We start from the raw sequence: 25,000 nt of genomic DNA, 5'->3' as shown, positions 1-25,000 counted from the left end.
TGTGCCTTAAATGCCCTAGGGTTTTAGGAATGATAAACCAATAATGGCTTTATTTTGCAGTCCCCACTGGCGTTGGCACATAGGGCAAGAGTCAACCAATCCTTCATAGGCTTATGTCCAGGCATTTTCTTCTCTTCGGCGGTGATGTATGTTCGACTAGGCATCTTTTTTCAAAAAATACTGGTTTCATCACGATTGAAAACTTGCTGATCTACGTAGCCTTCATCCTCCACGATATTTTGAAACTTCTTAACAAAATCGTTAGTAGCCTTGGTATCCGAACTTGAAGCCTCTCTGTACCGAACAACAGAATGAATCCCGGTCTGTCTCTTAAATTTCTCGAACCAACCGCGAAATGCCTTGAGTTCCTCCGTTGTAGGATCGGTTGAACTCTCCCATGCGTCATCCCCAGAACCCTACCGTCTTCAAGTCAGAATAGATAGCGCTGGCCTTCTCACAAATGATCATTTCAGTGATTTTATCGCCAACAATTCTTTGTCCTTTATCCCTATCAAGAAAAGGAGTTCCATCTCTTCCAGGTAGGGCTACAACGTTTTGAAATAATGGTGATCCCCTTCGATGGTTTGACTGCTTTAATGGCTGCCTTCTGCTTGATGATCGTCAAGATCGTAGACATATTCCGGCCATATTGTTTAGACAGGTCACTCACACGCTGACCGTGCTCATGTTTTTCTATAATTTCTTGCTTCAATTCTAATGAAAGCATTGCCTTCTTCCTTTTTTCACAACTACTAATACCTGTACCGAAACTAAGCTTCTTAGGACCCATGATTATATATAAAATAAAAAAGAAAACGTAAGAAAAGGAAGATGATAAGCACTGTTAATAACGGACCGAACAGAGGACAACCACACGATGTGTACAAGAACAGAGAACTGACCGACGCCATACTCATTAGCGTCCCTTCGACGTGTTGCCGTCTACCGGCGTAAACAAGAAACTCCGATCAACACTTCGAGAAAATTCTACGCGTATGATCTACGTCGGATGTTGGAGTATGACTTGGGGTGTCGAGACGAAATATGGATAAAATTTTACTTCGGGTATTGGAACAATCGTTTGTAAAGGCAGTCGTATGTAAAGATTCCACTGTATATGGTAACAGTTAATGGCACTCACCCTTTTGCGGGGAAAACAATTTCTCCTAAATGGAGTATCACGAAAAATAAAATATAACAACAACCGTGAAGATGTTTAAGTTAGAAGTAGGAAAATATTACAGATAAATTGTTTAAACCAAGAAATTTTACTGAGAGAGTTGTCAGCCATGTAGATCTGAAAAATACTTGAGAAGAAATATTTGATATTTACTTTTTTCCCATAACATAACCTAGGCAACAGTCTGTCTCTGCATACATCAAATGCTAATTTTGCTCTAATCTTTTAGAACAGATGTAACAGGATTTGCACAATATACTTTGTATTTCTTTAGCAAACACGTTAACTTCCTTATCACCATATTTTCGACACCTTGTCTGTTCGACACTTTGACTGTTTGACATTCTGTCCATTCGACACTCTGACCATTCAACACTTTGTTTTTTGACACACTGTCTTTCGACATTATGTCTTTCAACAATCTGTCCTAATACCTTAAAGGGTGACTGTACAATACGGTACTAGGACAGGTAGAGGAGGCTTATTATTTGAGAGGCGGAAATATGATGATGGTGTGACCGTTTACTCCAGCAGATGTAAATTAGAATATAATGGATTCATTGTGGGTCTATTTTTAAAACCTTAATTGACTTAGAATTGGAGATGTAAAGTTAACAAATGCCAAACATGGTGGACTGTTTGACCCTACATCTCATGAATACAGCTTTCTATATTTGATATAGTTAATGATATTTTGAGGTTCTTACTCAAAATAGGTTGAATTCTAGAATCATAATAATGAAACTCCTTATTCTAAATATGATAGTTTGGCGTTGAAAGTAGTTCATGCTTGAAGTAAAGATATTTAGAGGAGTTTTATCAAAGCATTATCATGAGGAAAATTCTAAAATCTCACTCATCAGTTTTGTATTTAAATTAGGGCCAATAAAGAAAGGGATAATATTAGGCTTTAATTGGATTTCTTGCAAGAACTTTATCTTTTATATAGTTTTCACCCCACAAAAAAGAAAATTCCCACCTGTTGATAATAAATTTGATAGGAATAATTAACAGAAAAAGTATAGCTTTCACAAGTCTCAAGTAAAAACTCTAAATTGGAAAGTTTAATGAAGCCAAATGAAATAAAAAGAATAAAATGAAGAAGTGATAAACAAAACAAAAATAGAATGGGAGTAAATAGAAAAACTTGTGTGGTGTAATAATGGTGAAATGTTGGCAAAGGATAAGAATAAATTTGCATGCTGTTGAAAAGTTTATCTTACCTTTATTTCTCTTGGGAGTATTACGGGGTTCTCGGTGTTTCAGAGTTTCTATTCAAAGTAGAAAAAACTTTGCTGGCAATGGCAAGATTGGTTAATGGCTGGGGATTTAGATGAAAATAGCACATATTATGCAATCATATATTTTCTTGTTATTTAATCTGGAATCCACACACACTCGAACACAAACGCTGACAAAAACACATAGATATAAAACACCGTATAGATACATATACAAACAAACAAATGCATACATATTTGGATATGTATATATCAATGAATAATATGCATTAATATATATATATATATATATATATATATATATATATATATAAATATTCATATATATGTATATATATATATATATATATATATATATATATATATATATATATATATATCTTAATATATCTTAATATATGTAAATATGAATACACACACATATATACATATATATATATATATATATACATATATATATATATATATATATATATATATATATATATATATATATATATATACATATATACATATATATATATATATATATATATATATATATATACATATATACATATATATATATATATGTATATATATATATATATATATATATATATATATATATATATATATATATATATATATATATATATATATACACAATAACAACGTTAATGCAACCGTTTTTAGTTCACTGGAGGACAAAAACCTCAGACATGTCAAATTATGTCAAAACTACGCTGGCCAGTGCGGATTAAAAATAGCAGATTTTCGTCTTATTACTAACCTACTGTAGTATGGGTGGCCTTGACTAGTTTAAGTTTGCTGATCATGCCGATATGCAAACCCTTTCATAACGTTCAGGTATCGTCACTGAGAAAGGGACATATATATATATATATATATATAAATTATATATAGATTATATATATATATATATATATATATATATATATATATATATATATATATATATATATATGTGTATGTGTGTGTGTGTGTGTGTATGTGTATGTGTCTGTATGTATGTATGTATGTATGTATTATCATTATCATCATCCATAGCTAGTCCACTGCAAGGCAAAGGCCTCAGACATGACCATTCACTAGCGTCTGTTGATGGTCTTTCTATGACAGTCTATACTCACAAAATTTCTCAGCTCGCCATCGAAAGTCTCCTCTCCTTTCCCCTGCTCTGTCTGTAAATTTTAGGGACCCATTCTGGTATTCTTTATGTTCATCTATAATCTATTATTTTCATTATGTGTCCTGTCCATGTTGATTTCTATTCCTTACATATTAGAATATCCTCTACCTTTTTCACAAATCCACAATTATCAATGGGTATACTGTTATAATAGTATTATTTTCTGAAATATCTTTGTATACAAGAAAAAATGAATTAATTATGTAACGTACTGTAGAGACGCAATATGATCTTTGTTTAACCATATAAGAATATAATACTTGACATAGAGGAATATTAAAATAAACTTGAAAATTACCGTTAATTTTATAAACACAGGGCTGTGCTAATTTACATGCTAAATATCGTTCTTCAAAGACAGTTTTTATAATATCTATATACCCAGAAACTACTCTACGATACATGAAAAATAATAATGCAAACATCTTTGAATGTTTCCTAATAATTTCCTCTGAAGCAACGTCCCACTGACACAGTTACTGTAAATCACTGAACTACTTAAAAAAATAATTATAATTAACCCCAGATAGGATTCAAAAATAAAATTATAATAAATGGCCTCATGGATTTCATACATACATTTCCCAGCAGATAAAGGAACACTAAATCATTGAGATCAATTCAACTTTAAGATCAGATTTCGTTACAATCATATCAGGAAATCATTAGAATGAAATTTAGTTTTGGCCTCAATCAACAGAAACTTCCACGTTGTGGTATTTGAGCTGAGACCTGTCAGTTGCAACACTCAACAAGAGCTGGGCGAAGTTTCTTATCCAGCTATCCACTTCAACAGTCAAAAACCAGGTAACATCTCTTCCCGTTTAAAAGATTTCAAAATCCTCTCTCAGGCTATTTCACTTGAGAACTCTTCTCAGACTTTACTCACTCCAGTTCCTGTGCCTTTCAAGTTCTCTTCGGTCAAGGATATTTTACATCAGTTTTGCTAAATTTTACTTTTAACTCTAAGAGTGTTTATATTTGTTGGTTTAAGAGTGAATCTTGAAATAATAATAATAATAATAATAATAATAATAGTAATAATAATAATAATATATATATATATATATATATATATATATATATATATATATATATATATATATATATATATATATATATATATATATAGGAATTACAGGTGAAGATATAATATTTGGTGTGCAGCAGGGTCCAAAAAACATCAGTTAAAAGGCCATAATTTATTTAGAGACGTTTCGAACATTGCAATGTTCATTATCAATCTGTAAAAGATAATATAAAATTCTTGAAATTTGTACAATAATTTAAAACAAAATAGTAAAAGAGTATTAAAACATTATTGATTTTATAACGGAAAATCGTAAAAAAACTAAAACAGTAAAACAAAAGAGAACCAGTGCTCACCAGACCATCCATAGGAAAAGGTGAAGAACGAATGAGTAAAAATTGTTACTCACCTACGACTTCAGTTATGCTAAGAAAAGAGAAGAGGCAGAGATATTAGAGTTTAAAGAAGGAACAAGCCGTTTGATATATAATGACTCAAGGGTAGTTAGAAATTCGCTTTGTTTTGTCCCACCAATAATTTTAAAGTGTTTTTTGTTTACTTGTATTTTGCACATGGTGGCATGATTCCTTATATTCGAAAATTCTGGGTTACCAAGTCTCTGACCAGTTCTAAAGCTGTATCCCATATGGCTACAGTATCTCACCTGCAACAACCTTCGGCAAGATCCAACATAGATACCGGGACATCCCGGGCACTTGAATTTATAAATTATGTTGGACCTCATGAAGGTCTGCAGTTTGTCTTTGTAGCCAAAAAATACATTAATTTTGAGTGGATTGATTGGGATTAGTTTGATGTTGAGGCAGCCGAACTCTTTTTCTATTATTTTCTTAAGTTTGATGGAAAACTTGTTGTCAGATAAGTAAGGAATTGTAGCGAAAATATTTTTCTTTTTGACATTATACGATGGTATTGTCAAAAAGAAAAATATTTTCGCTACAATTCCTTACTTATCTGACAACAAGTTTTCCATCAAACTTAAGAAAATAATAGAAAAAGAGTTCGGCTGCCTCAACATCAAACTAATCCCAATCAATCCACTCAAAATTAATGTATTTTTTGGCTACAAAGACAAACTGCAGACCTTCATGAGGTCCAACATAATTTATAAATTCAAGTGCCCGGGATGTCCCGGTATCTATGTTGGATCTTGCCGAAGGTTGTTGCAGGTGAGATACTGTAGCCATATGGGATACAGCTTTAGAACTGGTCAGAGACTTGGTAACCCAGAATTTTCGAATATAAGGAATCATGCCACCATGTGCAAAATACAAGTAAACAAAAAACACTTTAAAATTATTGGTGGGACAAAACAAAGCGAATTTCTAACTACCCTTGAGTCATTATATATCAAACGGCTTGTTCCTTCTTTAAACTCTAATATCTCTGCCTCTCCTCTTTTCTTAGCATAACTGAAGTCGTAGGTGGGTAACAATTTTTACTCATTCGTTCTTCACCTTTTCCTATGGATGGTCTGGTGAGCACTGGTTCTCTTTTGTTTTACTGTTTTAGTTTTTTTACGATTTTCCGTTATAAAATCAATAATGTTTTAATACTCTTTTACTATTTTGTTTTAAATTATTGTACAAATTTCAAGAATTTTATATTATCTTTTACAGATTGATAATGAACATTGTAATGTTCTAAACGTCTCTAAATAAATTATGGCCTTTTAACTGATGTTTTTTGGACCCTGCTGCACACCATATATATATATATATATATATATATATATATATATATATATATATATATATATATATATATATATATATATATATATATATATATATATATATATATATATACTGTATATATATGTATATATATGTATATATATATATATATATATATATATATATATATATATATATACATATATATATATACATATATATATATATATACATATATATATATATATACATATATATATATATATATATATATATATATATATATATATATATATATATATATATATATGTGTGTGTGTGTGTGTGTGTGTGTGTAAAACAAAGGCCTCAGACATGACCATCCAGTCACGTCTGTTGGTCTTTCTATGGTAGTCTACACCCGCAAAATTTCTTAGCTCGTCATTTGAAACTCCCCTCTTCTTCCCCCTGTTTTGTCTCTAAATTTTAGGGACCCATTCTGGTATTCTTTATGTTCATCTATAATCGGTTATTTTCATTATGTCTCCTGTCCATGTTGATTTCTATATCTTACATATTAGAATATCTTCTAACTTTTTTTTCAAAAATTCACAATTATCAATGGGTATACTGTTATAAAAGTATTATTTTCTGAAATATCTGTGTATACAATAAAATATAAATTAATTATGTAAAGTACTGTAGAGACGCAATATGATCCTTGTTTAACCATTTAAGAATATAATACTTGACATAGAGGAATATTAAAATAAACTTGAAAATTACGGTTAATTTTATAAAAAAAAGGGCTGCGCTAATTAGCATGAAAAATATCGTTCTTCTATGACAGTTTTTATAATAGCTTTATACCCAGAAACTACTCTACGATATATGAAAAATAGTAATGCAAACATCTTTGAATGTTTCCTAACAATTTCTTCGGAAGCAACGTCCCAGTGATACAGTTACTGTAAATCACATAATTACTTAAAAAAAGTATAATTGACCCCCAGATAGGATTCAAAAATAAAATTTTTGATAAATGGCCTCATGGAGTTAATACATACAATTCCCAGCAGATAAAGGAACACTAAATCATTGAGATCAATTCAACTTTAAGATCAAATTTCGTTACAATCATATCAGGAAATCATTAGATTGAAATTTAGTTTTGGCCTCAATCAACAGAAACTTCCACGTTGTGGTATTTGAGCTGAGGCCTGTCAGTTGCCACACTCAACAAGAGCTGTGGAAAGTTTCTTATCTAGCCATCCGGTTCAACAGTCAAAAACCAGGTAACATCTCTTCCCGTTTAAAAGATTTCAAAATCCTCTCTCAGGCTATTTCACTTGAGAACTCTTCTCAGACTTTACGCACTCAAGTTCCTGTGCCTTTCAAGTTCTCTTCGGTCAGGGATATTTTACATCAGTTTTGCAAAATTTTAATTTTAACTCTAACGTGTTTATATGTTTTGGTTTGTAGTCTGAATCTTAGAATAATAATAATAATAATAATAATAATAATAATAATAATAATAATAATAATAATAGTAATGATAATAATAATAATAATAATAATAATAATAATAATAATATCAACTTTTATTATATTCATAATGAGTCCTAATTACTCTTTCCAATGTTTCTTATTTGATTAACATATTTAAGGTTCCATTTCTGATCTGCTTTTCTTTATCATCATCGCCATATTATCATTATTGTTATTATTATTATTATCATTATTATTATTGTTATTATTATTATCAATCATTATCATTATCATTATCATTATCATTATTATTATTATTATTATTATTATTATTATTATTATTATCATTATCATTGTTATTGTTATTGTTATTGTTATTGTTATTTGGACCAAATCTAGCATGAGGAACAATTACTGATTTTCAATTCTAACAATCCTTGTATGGTTAAATTTGTTTTGCAAGATTTGGGTGTAAACCTGTTTATGTTTATTCCCTGTAAATAGGGAAAGAGATAACATAAAGAGATTAATTTCTGTATCCTGGTGAATGTATGATTATCTTCATAACATTCTGGGAGATAGAGGCAAACTTATCCAACTAAAACCAAAGCCAAAGCCTTCCTTACCGAAAGGCTTAAACGCCGAAAATGGATACTAAGCAAATGTTTGCCTTTACCACCCGCACGAGAACCCAGGAAGTAGTAAATACCAAAGTATTGACATTACCATTACGCTTCCAAAAGTGATGAAGAGTAAATTGAAATTCATGTATACAGGTTCAAGTTATGGCATTTATCTAGTCTTGCTGTGTTGACACGAGGCAAAGAGTGGCTGGTGTTATAGTAATGAAATGAAGGGATGCAGGTCTTTATATATATATATATATATATATATATATATATATATATATATATATATATATATATATATATATATATATATATATATATATACAGGGAATGTACGTACATTTATTTATATATGTATATATATGTATATATATATATATATATATATATATATATATATATATATATATATATATATATATATATATATATATATATATATATATATATATATATATATATAGGTGCTACTATAGCGTGAGGTCTACCTCCCGTTAGCACTATAGCGTGAAGTCTACCGCTGAATTATTCATCCCTCATAGATAAAACACATTTCATACATTTGTTTAAGCAATAAACACTCAATTTAAACATATTTTAGAAATGTCTTAAAATGATAATTGGAATTTTAATTATATTGAAAAAAAAATTAATAAAGGTAAAAATAAACATGTTATCATATTTTTCCATATTCATTCTAGCGACACAAAACAATAAACACTTAATTTAAACATATCTTAGAAATGACTTAAATAGATAATTGGATTTCTAATTACGATAAAAAAAGCAATAAAGGTAAAAATAAACATGTTATCGGTCTACTGCTAAATTATTCGTCCCTCATAGATAAAACATATTTCATACATTTGTTTAAACAATAAACACTTAATTTAAACATATCTTAGAAATGACTTAAATAGATAATTGGATTTCTAATTACATTAAAAAAGGAATAAAGGTAAAAATAAACATGTTATCATATATTTTCATACATTTATCCTAGCGGTACACACTTCGTACATCTTCTAAGAAAGACAAATAGATCATTGGAATTTTTTCTCATCACCTTCCAGCAAAAATAATCAAGATGAGACTGGAAAAGCTGACGACCAACACCTCACATTAATCTCTTCAGAATCATCGTTTTAGCGTCCAACCACGATCGCTCAATTGCCTGTGTGTATGCTCCTGTCGCTGGATCCACATAATATTGCTGGTGGTTCACTGTAGAATGCTGGTACCCCATGGCATTAAGGTTGCGGAAGGTCCAAGCTTGTCGCGTGGTAGACCTCATCCTCCGCCTGGGTAGGCGACATATGGCGGTAGACCTCACGCTATAGTAGCACCTATATATATATATATATATATATATATATATATATATATATATATATATATATATATATATATATATGTATATATATATATATATATATATATATATATATATGTATATATATATATATATATATATATATATATATATATATATATATATATATATGTGTGTGTGTGTGTGTGTGTGTGTGTGTTTGTGTGTGTGTGTGTGTGTGTACAAATAATAATTCAAGTCAAGTCATTTCATTTTCCTTTTGTGTGCATGTGTGTGTGTTTGCTTGTTTATGTGCGCCTGTTTATCACCTTATCATAATGTTTAAGAAGGAAGAGAGAGAGAGAGAGAGAGAGAGAGAGAGAGAGAGAGAGAGAGAGAGAGAGAGAGAGAGAGAGAGAGAGAGTTTCTGGTTTAGAGTACTGATATCTTCAAGGATTGATAAAAAGCTTTTTAAATATCTAAAAAAGGATAATAGGTACAGCGTGATGTGTTATTTCAAGTTCAAACACAATTACAAATTTAAATAAGGTTAAACTGATTAAGAACATAAATACCATTTTTGACACTGCTATAAAACATATTTTATATAACAACTTTAATTGTTTGGTGGTAATGCAAAAAAATAAAATAATAATAATGATAATAATTTGAAGGTTGTATCCTTCATGACGGTTCAACAAATTATATAGAAATTTACTTTTACCAAAAAGGGTTAACAGAATTCTAAAAGCGAGACCTTTAACAATTCAAATGTTAAATAGTTGTGCTTAATTATATTCAGCCGAATCCCTCCCTTGTATGCCAGATCAAGTATTTATTTCTTCATGAATAATGGGCAGAAATTGTTTATGAATGTTTAATGCAAATTTAAAAAAGGATGCAAATACCTGATGTATATAGAGATAAGTCAGCAACTAATGCATGATTCGGTAAGTGATGAATAGGCGATTTGCATATTAGGATAACATTTTCAACGACAGTAATTGTTTCCAAATAATCGTTATTGTATTGGAAGTTTGCCTTTGTATAGAATTCATTACAATCAATTGGGTGATAGGATTTTACCTTTCTATGTTGATATTGGTCGCGATAGGCAAACTATTCAGAAGAAAATATCTTACTTTAATTTCTTATCAATCAGTGTCTCTTTTTCCACGTAAACAGAGCTTGGAATCTTTACACAACGGTTTTCCAATAAAACATTTCTCCCTTCTACCGACGGCTATTCTTTATCTTCTTTAGCAAGAGTTTGCTTTATTAGTCCTTTTATTGTGACTCTTTGGACCAAAAGTAATTCAAATGAAAACTATTTCATTTAAATTTTTTCCTATTCCGCGTTTTCTTAAGATAGAAAACTAAGACTTTATTTTCGATGAACAGCTTTCTTTTAAAAATGGAGAATCTGTTTTTATTAAAATATAAAACTAAATAGATTCATAAGAAAATAACTTTGATTTTCTGCTCCTTAATCTAAGTAGTTAGATATATGCAAATTTTATTAGGATGAATAAATTGTAAATTGGAGAGCAAGATGATGTACAATAAAAAAGGAAGGACTTATTAGAAAACTAATTATCATATTCCAGAGAAATATCATTAGTAACTTTCTTTACAATTCAAGGTAAATATATGTGCTATAGATTTAAAAGGCATCCAAAATTCAGGTTTACTACATAACACAAACTATTCCTCTCTCTCTCTCTCTCTCTCTCTCTCTCTCTCTCTCTCTCTCTCTCTCTCTCTCTCTCTCTCTCTCTCTCTCTCTCTAAGTTTTGCTTTTGAAGCCCTTATTACCATAGGGACATTTACTTAACTTTATTTCTTTAAATTCCCGTCAAGACAGGAGGAATTTAGGCAGGAGAAAATTGCAAAGTGCCCCTCTTCTCCTGTCAGTCTGTTAATTTTGGTGACAGTTGAGGTTTAATAAGTTGTTGAGTCATAATTTCCTAAGCGCGGATCCCTCTTGAAGTTTTAAAAACTTCCAGAATGTAGAATGTTCTCGGGTAAGTGAATATATGTTTGAATAATGACTTTTATTCTCATTTTATTCATATAATGCGTTTATTGCGAAGATTCTTCATTTCAAACAAAAGGTAAACTCGTGTTTAAAATCATCGAAACTAAGTTGACATTATATTTTCATAGTTGAGAATTAGAAATCATTATTTTTCTTTTTTTACATTTTTTGGTAATAATTTTATTAAGTACTTCTGGTAATATAATTTTTAATGATTTAATTCATCATCATAGAAATAAAAGAAAAGTAGATTATAGCCAACATTGTTTTAAGAATTTTAGATAAAGAGGATCTTTTTTATCTGTTGAGAGCCAAAGTAAAGTTTACCTAAACAAACCCACCATTTAAGAACATTATGGTTATCATATTTCCATAAGAAATATTACAAATATTTATAGCTCAATAGAAATTTCAGTATACATAAGTAACCGATCGATCATAGTCAATTGCTAGCAGACAGCATTTACCAGCAACCAGGATATTCAAGGAAATCAGTTGACAATAACACGAAAATTCAATCAAAACTGAATTGTCTTATGATTAGTTTTGCACTGATTTATTGGACAGTATGATCATGTTTCGCATCTGGAAAGACGTATCTATAATTGGAGTATTATTCATAAACGAACACTGCACAAGCGTAATCATATCAATTAAGGGGAGAAATCTGAGTTAGTAAAACATACAACAGTACTAGGAAATGAAACAGATAGTATGCCAATGCCACTAATAAATAGGCATTCACATAAATAAGCAGATACACAAACAAACTCACACACACACACACACACACACATATATATATATATAAATATATATATATATATATATATATATATATATATATATATATATATATATATATATATATATATATATTTATATATATATATATATGTGTGTGTGTGTGTGTGTGTTTTATATATATAAATATATATATATATATATATATATATATATATATATATATATATATATATATATACATATATATATATATATATATATATATATATATATATATATATATATATATATGTGTGTGTGTGTGTGTGTGTATGTGTGTATCAGTATATATATATATATATATATATATATATATATATATATATATATATATATATATATGTATATATACATATATATATATGTATATATATATATATATATATATATATATATATATATATATATATGTATGTGTGTGTGTGTGTATGTTGACATGTGTCCATGCTTTATAAACGTATAACGACACACACACAGACACACAGACAGACAGACACACACACATATATATATATATATATATATATATGTATATATATATATATATATATATATATATATATATATATATATATATATATATATATAAACACATATCACTCAAATATATATGTATATATATGCATTAATTGTATTTAAATGGTGCTTCATTTCCCTTTTTTGTGACTTATATAACCGTTCTTTTTTGTACTGAACCAATTTTTGGTATATTCTTAATAGATATTTTTCCTCAATTGTCTCCATTATTGCCCTATTTTCTTAGTGTCTTTAGATGCCTATAAGATTGGCTATACAGCATACATACATACATACATACATATATATATATATATATATATATATATATATATATATATATATATATATATGTATATATATGTATATATATATATATATATATATATATATATATATATATATATATATATATATATATATATTAGTGTTTGTGATCCGTCAAAATGGCTGATTAAATATTTAGAAAGATATGCAAACACACTCAGATTTAAGGCCTTGCATACCTTCACCCTATCCTAATTACGACACGTCAGTTGTGGTTTCTAGGTGTACCTCTTGAGCTAGCCCCTTTCACCAGGGTAATACTAATAACACACCCCCACTACCAGAGGGACGGGACGGGGAGAAACCGTGTAGTTATGAGTCTGAGAATGCCACTCAGCATGATTGGAAAGAAATATATTGTACCACACGTGTTTCATGCACGCTCATACACTGTAACGGTATTGCTTTTTTGTTTTATCGCTCGCTCTTCCCCGGACCGATAATATACCAAACTCTTTAATTCTGCTAGCTCAGGTCTTAGTTTCTTGCAAGTACTTGTATATAAGCTTGTTGTCTGTTTAATGAAGTTTAATTGCATTCATCTCACCTCTGTTATAACATAACACAATTGGTGACTGCTGAAGGATTGGCTCCCTCCCGCCATCCCCCTCAATGTTGTGCCCTATTGTTTGCCGTTGCCACCCTCCGACTCTGACTATTCTATCTACACAACATCCATGAAACTACCGCTCTCCTACAGTACAAAGGTAGTATCCTGGTTCCAGCATGCTGAGGTTTACTTTTACATAAGGCGTGATTCGCTCAAGCACCAAAGCCGACTATGTCCTCACTGTGATCCCAGAGGACTCTTTCCCAGAGATTTCCGATTGGCTTTGCAACCAAGGGGATTCCCCAACAGCGTATGACGTCCTTAAAACATACCTCTTGGAGCAGTACATACCATCACCAGGCAACTATATAACCAAGATTTTTCCACTCACAACAGCCGTTGGGGGACCAAAAGGCATCGTTTGGCCATGGGAAAATCACCAGTATCACTCGCCTGCAACCTGCCGCAGATGACTTTACTTGAGAAGGGAAACTACTATGCTTCCTTTGGGTATGATGCATACCAGAACCCGAACCTGCATGAGCCGCCATCAAAGATGAGGGACCTGGTGACCAAAGTCAATGCATTTATGGACAGCCACTTCACCATCTTCAAGACCTACATCAATGCCTCCACTCCTAAGGAAGGGGACAACTACCCAACACTGACTGAAGCCAATGTGAATGCAGTAAGACACAACGTGCACCTCGCAATATGCCGGAAAGGCGACAAAGCCACCCACTGCCCACATATGCCGCTCCTTGATCCCACCCCAATCAACGACCTCTCAAACCACTTACTTACGTCCATCAGCTGCAGTTCTGCTACTAATACTACAGATTCGGGGCTGCTGTAAAGAAATGTGCGTACACTTATCAGTGGGCAAAACACGTGTAAGCAGGCCATCACTTGTGGTGGTAGACTTCCCTGTCACTAATCTTTCCTTTATACATGATGCGGGTATAGGAGTGCGATTTTTGGCAAACACTGGTGCTTCCCGTTTCACTCTACCAAAGTCACTCTCGAGGAACTATCATGGTCATTCTAAGCCTGCTGACTTCTGTTTGGTAGCTGGCATTGCATCTGAGATCCCCACCCACTGATACAAGACACTCAGAATATTGTTTAGGAGTGGAAAATATCTGTGGAAATTCCTCGTTGACAACGTAACATTGCCACTAATTGCTGTGGATTTTCAATCCCATTTTCACCTTGTGGTTGATGTGGCGCATCGACGACTAGTCAACACAGACTCTTGCTCATTGACAGATCTTCAACCCACCCCTTACGACCTTGCACTCCACATCAGCACAACCACGGAGGCCTACGCTCATCTCCTCACGTTGTACCTGGAAGTCTTCCGTCCAGAACTTCCCCAAACACCCAGAGTTCCTGCAAAGCACAGTATTTATCACCATATCAAGACAATGGGGCCCTGGTGTTTGCCAGATTCCGGCATCTGGTCCCTGAACATTTGGCAGCTGCTAAACAAACATTTGCCGAAATGGTAGAACTGGGGCTCTGTCAGAAGGCTTGAAGCCCATGGTCGTCACCAATACATATCGTCCTGAAGAAGGATAGCTCCCTGGGCCCTTGTGGGGATTACAGGTGTCTGAACAAGCAGACAGAACCGGATCACTAACTCATCCCAAATATCGCTGACATTACCTCCCACTTGCACAAAGCAAAATTGTTCTCCATTCTCAACCTCTTGATGGGGTATTATCAGGTGTCAATGAACCAAGGAGAAATTCCCAAGACTGCCATCACCTCCCCATTCAGTAAATAAACTTTAAATTAATCCTTTTTTGGCCTTCATTTTCATTTACTCAGGATTTAGCCTTTGTGGCTGTGGTCACTTTTCAATGCATCATTGATGACACTTTAGCCTCTCCTTGTGTTCCCTTCCTCCAAAGAGGAACACCTCATTCGCCTACTTCTCGTACTTGACCCCCTACAACAGAGCGGCCTTATAGTCCAGTATGACAAGAATATCTTTGGTGCCAACGAAATATCACTCTTAGGGCACTATATCATTCCTGAAGGTATCTACTCCCACTCTGAGAACGTAGCAGCCTTTCAGAACTTCTCCACCCCCTCGACTGTCACAGCAGTGCAATAATTCTTAGGCATAATAACCTATCATCATTGGTTCCTGCCAACCATCACCACCACTCTTGCCCACTCAGGGCCAAGCCAAAAGACCTGAAGTTGGATCTCTTTCAAGAAGTGGCCTTCTGCAACGCAAAACATGCCTTATCAACCGCAGCTGCTTTCCTTTTTCCTGTGCCACATGTCCATCTCCTTCTCTCCACAGCTGCCAGCTATGATGTTTTTGGTGTAGTGCTTGCCCCGCATATTGGCCTTCTTCAGTACAAAACTGTCCAAGGTTGAATCTGATTACTTTATCTTCGATCGCAAATAAGTGGAGGTTCATTTGGTTGTTCATCACTTTCACTATTTCCTAGAAGGTACGCCCTTCATCATTTGGACGGACCGCATGACTCAGGTTCACACTTTCCCGCGACAGTCTGGCACCTGGTCCGTCTGTCAACTGCGACATCTCTCCGCCGTGGCTGAATACAAATGCACCCTTTAACACATCCCTGGGAAAATGAATACAGTTGCTAATGCCCTGGGATTAGATTACAACGCTTCAGCAGAAGCCCAACGAAAATATCCCGAGTACCAAGCATGTAAGACTTTCTGGTCATCCTACATTGGGATGACGTCCCCCTCGACTACTCCAATGCCACCTTCCTCTGTAACATCAGTACTGGTAGACCATGCCCATGGATACCTGCCCCCATGAGCTGACAGGTGTTTGATTTTATTTGTGGCCTCTCATATCCCTCGGGCTGATTTACTGCACAACTACTGAAGATGAAGTTCATTTGGTACGGCATTACTATGGATGCTGAAGATTGGGCCCATGTGTGTACTTCATGGCAAACTTCAAAAGTTCATTGAAACCCGGATTCAGGAGTCTGGACCTTTCATCAACCTCCGAGCCGTTTTGCCTACATTCACGTCAAAACAGTAGGTCTCTTACCCACATCACAAGGACACCGTTACCTGTTTACTGTCTTTGATTGCTTCACTCGTTGTCCTGAAGTCATTTTCAGGCAAGCTGTAATGTCCGCCTCATATACATCTGCCTTACTCTCAGAATGGATAGCGAGATTTGGTATCACTAAGCATATAACTTTTGACACCTCTCAATAGTAGACATCAATAGCAAATCTCCTGGGCATCACTCTAAATCAAACAACCGCCTACAACTCTGTAGCCAACAGAATAGTTAAGCGTTTTCATTGCACCTCAAAGCAGCTTGGATTTCTGCTGCAATGACTCCAACTGGTTTACTCAGCTTCCCTAGATCCTCCTGGGATTAAGGACACCTTTAATGTCTTGGCAGCTAAATTGGTGTATGGCGACTTACTGGTTGTACCTGCCAGATTTTTTCTGCCTGTAAAATCCTTTGACAATCTCCAGCACCTACGTCACGTTGTGAGAAAATTTACTCAATGCCGCCGGACTTAAAAGTTTCCAGTGAAGCAACACATACCAAAAGATTTACACGCCGTAATGTAGGCCTTCCTGCACAGTGACACTAGCAAGCCACCCCTGACGTCCCCTTACATGAGCTCTTTCTTCGTGATCCATTGCACATCAAAGGCGTTACTAATTAACATTCGTGGCAAAGAAAACTGGGTCTCTATTGATTGCGTAAAACCTGAGTATCTTGTTCAAGAAGACCCTCCTACAGTTCGCCTCTCTAAAGCAGGGCTCCCTATTTCCCATGTATGTCTTTTTTAGGGGAAGAGCCATGTACCCCATGTTTCATACAATCTTAGACACTGTAATGCTATTGCATTTTTTATCTTTCGCTCTCTCCCGCAGTGATAAGAGAACGGCCTGTTTAAGCTTGCCATCGCATGTTTAGAGGTTTCAAAGGTTTAAGTGCTGCTCATGAATGGTAGGGGTAAGGGACAGACTGAGTGACATTGTCCTATTGAGTAGGACAATGCCCTAGAGATTGACCATATATACATATGATCAGCGCCCAAGCCTCCTCTCCACCAAAACTAGGACCAAGGAGGGCCAGCCAATGGCTGCTGATGACTCAGTAGATAGACGTATAGACTTCCCCAAAACCCCCTCCTTAGCTCACAAGGATGGATAGGTTGCAGCAATCAAAGAAAGTAACGAGTTTGAGCAGGACTCGAACCCCAGTTGGGGGTTCAGCAGTCAAGGACATTACCACATCGACCCCCAATATATATATATATATATATATATATATATATATATATATATATATATATATATATATATATATATATATATATGCAAGTAGATTTGAAATTGAAATGAAATAAGAATATGGGATAAATATAAAGATCCTGGATTTTAAAGTAATTGGGGCGAGGCTTGCTCTCAAGAGAGTCTGACTGGAACACAGAAAATCTGAATTGTAAGAAAGAGTTACAGTGATATTTTCTTTTTACAGTAAAAAAAACCTTCAATCATTGTCTAAGTGAAAAATACATGGCTGTAGTTTTGGTGTAGAAATGGTTACAAGGTTATACAGAAATACTGTTTTCCCAATTGTATTGGCTGAAAAGAAAAAATATGAAGATATAGAATTCATTCTTTTCAAAAGAATAATCATGAAGTTGAACAATACGTTTATAGATATTGGAAAAAATAAACGGGGAAGAAAAATTGTAGAAAGCAAACTAGAATGTATTGGAAGAAATAAATTCAGGATTTTCAGGATATCCGGAATGGGAAAGGAGAGAAAACAGTAGCTTGAACTACGAAATTTATGGCAAGAAAAATTGTTTTTGAATGGGTTTTCCCTAAAACTCTGAAAAAAAGAATGTAGGGCACATTGTTGAGTTTAATGAATATACACAATTTCTTTTTAAATCAGAGAATATCGTTTCATAAACGTTTTAATATAAAAAGATAACTCTATTGAAATGAGCGAATAAATAGCATTTTGGTTAGAAATGTTTATAGACGTGTGACACCAGTATAATCAAAAGGTAGAAAAAGTTAATATGAATATAAGAAATAACTAATTTAAGAAAATGAATAGGAAATGCAAAGCATAGAGATAAGAATAATGGAACCACTTCAAACCTATATAAATTCGAGAAATGTCCAGAGATGAGGTAATGCAGACACAAAACTTATTTACTCATAATGACGGGCAAGATGCTTCCATTAAATTTACTCGTCGGGAATGATGGTCCTGAGGTACCTTTGTGTGATAACAACATCGGCAGAAACAATCAAGGGTTATCTGATTGATTGATTGTGACTGGGTATTATTTGGAATTGTGATTGCAATTGTCATAGGGTTATTAACACCAAATAAATGAAAAAGAATGAAGCTGGGCCTTATTCATTTATTAAAAATGTGTGGGATTTAACAAATTGTGGGTTCGGATAAATGACGTAAGTTTCAGTGACACGCTTAGGCCTATAAATGGTCCAAGGTTAAAGGTAGAGGTGAATACGGACAATTGGAGGAGGAAAGTTAGAAGTCGTGTATTACCAGATTTTCAATAAAGAAGGTGAATACTGGTTTTAGAAAACACGAGGCTAAGGAAATAGCTCAGGAGCAGAATTAGATCAAAGTAAATAAAACCGTCTATGATATGAGAATAAATGATAAATAAATGGTTACATGTCATCTAAAATCAAATGTAAAAGGTCGGAATAGTTTATTTAAACACTGAAGGTAAAGGCTTACTTATTCTTCTTTGATACAATGTATGTTTTAATACGAATATAACTGATCATTAAACCTAGTCATTTAGATAACCCGAGTTATTTTGAATATAAGACAACAGTTGCTTACCTGTATAAAAAAAAAAGAAAAAACTGAAAACGCTAACAAGCAGTAACATATAGCGAAAGATAGATAAAGGGAATGAGTCACAAGGATGCGTTTATAAAATATCTGATTTCCACTCACCAGAGTTATTCTGGAAACTTTATATAAGAATTACCCACTAATATAGGAAATAATATTTCATGATGACACTTTATCATTGAAAATCATAAGGAATACATCGAAGAAGGAGATATGTCTTACCAATCATATGTACCCAGCCTGTAAGTTCATGTGATTCCATGCCCCCCCCCCCCCCTCTTTACTACATCTCTCAAACCCCCCCCCCCCCCACCTTTTCGCTACACTGTACACCTATCACGTAGGCTGAAGCTATGCAAACAATAACATGACTGCACCTCGATGTCTGACCCATTAAAAGGATTTAAGTAGACAAAAACATTAAATACAGTTGAATACTAGAATGATTGTATAGAATACAAGGATTCAATAATGATAGTAGAGACCAAACGATACTCCGGATATTGAGTAAATATTCATCTTCGCTTGTTTAATGGCTATTGTTAATGATTGGACTACAGACAGACGAGTATATTGAGATATGAGTTAAAACTACCTAATAAATCTGACATAGGAAAGAGGATATTAGTCAGCAACAGAAAAAAAACCAACATTATCACTATTACAATAACAACGACAACAACAGCAACTACTACTACTACTACTACTACTACTACTACTACTACTAATGATAACAATGGTCAGAATAATAATAAAACAAATAATAATAATGTTAGTAAAGAGGATGATGAAGATGATAAAAGGAGAAAAGTAAATGTATTCATGTATTCCGGCTACTATCCTGAAAACTATCTGCAGGAAAGCCTGTCAGGAGAGAAACTATCATCAAATTTTAGACGCCATTACAATGGTAGAGTAACATGCCCAAGTACCATTTGTATATATATATATATATATATATATATATATATATATATATATATATATATATATATATATATATATTTATATATATATATAATATAAAACCAGACACTCGCTCTTTATTATATATCACATTGGACTATTCTATAGCTTTCAAATCACATTTCCTTTTCTGCTTAATTTCCAATATCAAAAATGAACAGAAAGACCACAAAAGGTTCATATTCTGAACTATGATTAGAATAGATAGAAAAAATTAATCAATGTTTTACCAAGTCTTGCCCTTCACACCCAAAACAAGGAATAAAAGAATATGTAATGTGTGTCACACATCTTTAAAATAAAACTGTAGGAAAAGGAAAGAATAAGAGATGAGATGCTTTGATAAAATAAAAGATGAATGAGAGCCAAAGAACTAATAATACGAGGCACCCTTTACATAACTATTAGAAGCGCGTTATGAACACAACAAGTGAGCAGTATAATATGTGGGATGAACTTATGACAAATTCCTTTAAAACATCATATTCTCCACAAATGAAAAAAATTACATTATTAAAGGACTCCAGATACAATATGTATGAAAACTCGTGCTTATAGCCATAATATCATTATGTACGATGGTTTTAAAAGACTTAAAAAACACTGGATTTTTCGTGGAGATTGATAACCAAAAGACCTAAAAGACATGATTTTTATAAATAATACTATATAATTTATATTTAGTGTTAATTATTAGTCTTCTTTTTATTTAGATGGTCGGATAGGTTTAATATTTTAAAGATGCATGACGATCGTCAAAAAAGAAGAAGAAAAAAATACAATTTATCATGTACTGTTTTCCATCTTACAATACATAAATACATTATCATAAAATCATTCAGTCTCTGATAACAATGAAATAGATGTAATAGTGTTTACTTACAACAAGAATTAAATATGAGTGTTCGTGCGAAGGAGTCTGTAAAGACATCAGGTAATATCATAGCTTAAGCAAATTACTGAGATTTGAATTTGAATGAAGTTATTCTTTCATACTTCATAACTAATATTACCCATTAAATGGTGATTAATATCTCCTTAGATAACTTTTATACTCAATATTTGAATACGGCTGTATATTATCTTGCACTGGATAATACCTCAGGTCTAGTAAATATGGTTGGATCTTTCGACATTTACAATATTAGTATATAACAATAACATACATATTAAGGAAGGTAAAGGTATACCGTATCAGTACACACACCGTATTTCTACGTATTTTCCATTTTTATACTGGAAAAGGTATAACAAAATTAAAACCTGAAATATCTGTTATAGGTGATGTTTGCTGTTTTCTCGGGTGCTCTGGGTAAAGAAGTTTTATCTTTAATTCCCCTGTTTTCAGATATGCCATAGTTGAAAAATCAAATCAAAGGGATAAAAGCCTTTGAAATTCAATTTGGCCGAAACAAGTTACAATACATAACAGCTGACAATGAACACATTTGTTTGTTCTTTTCTTTCTTGCTTAGACAAACTCCTTTTTCACCGTCACATCATATTTGGAACCTTATGTGCAAAAGTGAAAATCACATTAAATTGATATTCAAAAGTCTTGGGAGGTCACATTTGAATCCCATAGCTTCCAATGGTCTTTAATTACAAATTTAAGCTATCATTTACCATTTTTTTAATGCTTGTTATGTATATTCATACTGATCATGCTGCGAGCAAATGTTACCTCTCTTTTGAAGACTATCAAAGAAGAACTGAGGACAGTAATTTATCGTAATTTTTCTTTCATGCTCATTAAAATCAAGGGAACGTTTTTAATAGCATGACGTCCTTTTCAATATGTTCCTTTCATAAATGTTTAGATTCACTCACCCAAACACTGACATACTCACACGCACACACATACATATACGCTCGTGTGTGTATATATATATATATATATATATATATATATATATATATATATAGATATAGATAGATAGATAGATAGATAGATAGATAAATAGATAGATGTATATATTTACATATATAAATATTTATATACATGTATATTCATACATTATATATATATATATATATATATATATATATATATATATATATATATATATATATATATATATATATATATATATTTATATATATATATATATATATATATATATATATATATACTCTATATATATATATATATATATATATATATATATATATATACTCTATATATATATATATATATATATATATATATATATATATATATATGTGTGTGTGTGTGTGTGTGTGTGTGTGTGTTGAAGCTCACTAATATATAAATTCTATACAAAAATTAGCACAATCTCACTTTTATGCCCACATTTGTTTTACAAAAAATAAATAGTAGAAAGGTATCAAAACAAAAAGATTATAAACCATTGATTAATAAAATTGGTTCTTTTGGTGTTGGTTTGTCAACGTTACTCCTCTGTGAAATATTACTTAAATTATTATAGTCAGTTAGCAATTAAAACTTGATGGGATCTTTTATTAATATGTTTTGTGTGTACGTTGGTGTCAAAATGAATGTCTTTTTACCTTCAGCATAACCATGTCGTATTGCATCTGGGAGATATACTTTTTATGCAAATATTCCTAAACTACTCAGAAGGATACAAAAACTCCTGTAGAAGAAAGATAAAGACAAAATATCTGATTTTACTATTATATTTCACAATCTAAACACATTAAATAGCAAAAACTGAAAAAAATTGGCGATAACTTAATTTTTTAAATTATTTTATATTGGAAATCTTTTTCCCATGAACCGTTTTCCCCAATTTACTGGTTTTCCCATCTGACATTTTTTGTAAATTTCATATGCCTACATATTTTTCTCGTCAAACTATCATTAGTAGGAATAAATCTTCATGTTTTTAATGTAGGGAAAACTAATGTCTTATTTTTCTTTCATTAAGGCCCTTTGCGTCAATAGGCGTAGGCGGAGATGATGATGATGATAATGATGATTTTTCTTTCATATAAAATTTATCGATGCTTTAACTACCATAAACAGATGCTGATCACATTAACCCTTCACGTATTCAAAGGTTATTCCTTCTATTTTAATACCCAATTCTTCTGCTTGATATTCTTATTTAGGACACTCTCTCCAGGGGACCTTCTGATTTGCCCCTTTCAGACCTCAGCTCGTCCATCATCCTGACATCATCTGAGTGAGACTCCGTCTTCCATCATCCCTACAAAAAACGTCGGTCACGTCATCCTTAGGTTAACCATTTATTAAGCAATCCATTAACCTCAGTAAGATTTTTTTCTCGTTCATTCTTGATATTCCTGAAATCTTTTGTTAATAATGAATCCATACTTTATTGGATGAAGTCATTCGATCCATCTTTTATTTCGAATATTTCGCTTTTATAACTTGTTCTTATACTTTAGCTTTATTACAAATTAACTGGCCACAACATTTTATAAAATTGATTTTTCCTCTCATGTATTATTATTTTTTTACATATATCCACATCCATTAAACCCAATCGGTCCCTCTGCGCCGTAAATGATGTTTGTATTGTTTCACATAGGAAATAATTACATTGATTTATTAGTTACTAATTTTAACACCCTTATAACGACTCAATATTTCTTTAGTCCTTCTCTGCAAAATGATTTGCTGCTTTCTACGCTATTATTAATCAGATATGATGTTAAGTATTAATCCCTCGGTAACACATTCAAGTATTGTCAGGTCGATAAAACATATAGCCTACTCATTGTGCATTTGCAGTAGTAGTAAAACGTACGACACCATTGACTCAACCCCGTAAAACATTCCGTTTCACTACCCTCCTAGGAGTGACAAGGTTTTATTTTGTGATATCCCACGGACCGAAAGAACAATCGTCTCTTATCTCAGAAGCAAATTGGTGGGGACATTGATGACACATTATGTGAGCACCGAGTTTAACCCGCGCTCATAGAATGATAGATCTCCTGAGTGGTTATTAATTCTACCTGGTGAGCCACCAGTAACCAACACCTGGGTCCTTCTGGTCTTAGCGTGGGTGGAGAGAGGCGTGGGTGCTGATCAGATATGCCTGGTTTATGGAAAAATATATATCATCTCAGTGACCACACCTCTGTGGCTTATATGAACACCATTTAAGGAGCTTCATTGGTGTCCAAGAAGCCCCTCCTCCTCCAAAGGATGCTAATCCCAAGCAA

General features: G+C 32.6%; 1 pseudogene; it reads left to right on the top strand.

The window, feature by feature from the left end:
- Nucleotides 1-16,897: 16,897 nt before the first annotated feature.
- The window catches only part of LOC137649543 (uncharacterized), an 85,169-nt pseudogene continuing 77,066 nt past the window's right edge, over nucleotides 16,898-25,000 (top strand).

This window comes from Palaemon carinicauda, chromosome 11 (assembly GCF_036898095.1).
Source record: "Palaemon carinicauda isolate YSFRI2023 chromosome 11, ASM3689809v2, whole genome shotgun sequence".
NCBI classification, from domain to species: domain Eukaryota; kingdom Metazoa; phylum Arthropoda; class Malacostraca; order Decapoda; family Palaemonidae; genus Palaemon; species Palaemon carinicauda.
The sequence above is the reverse complement of the archived record's forward strand: the minus strand, read 5'-3'. Positions and strand labels throughout refer to the sequence as shown.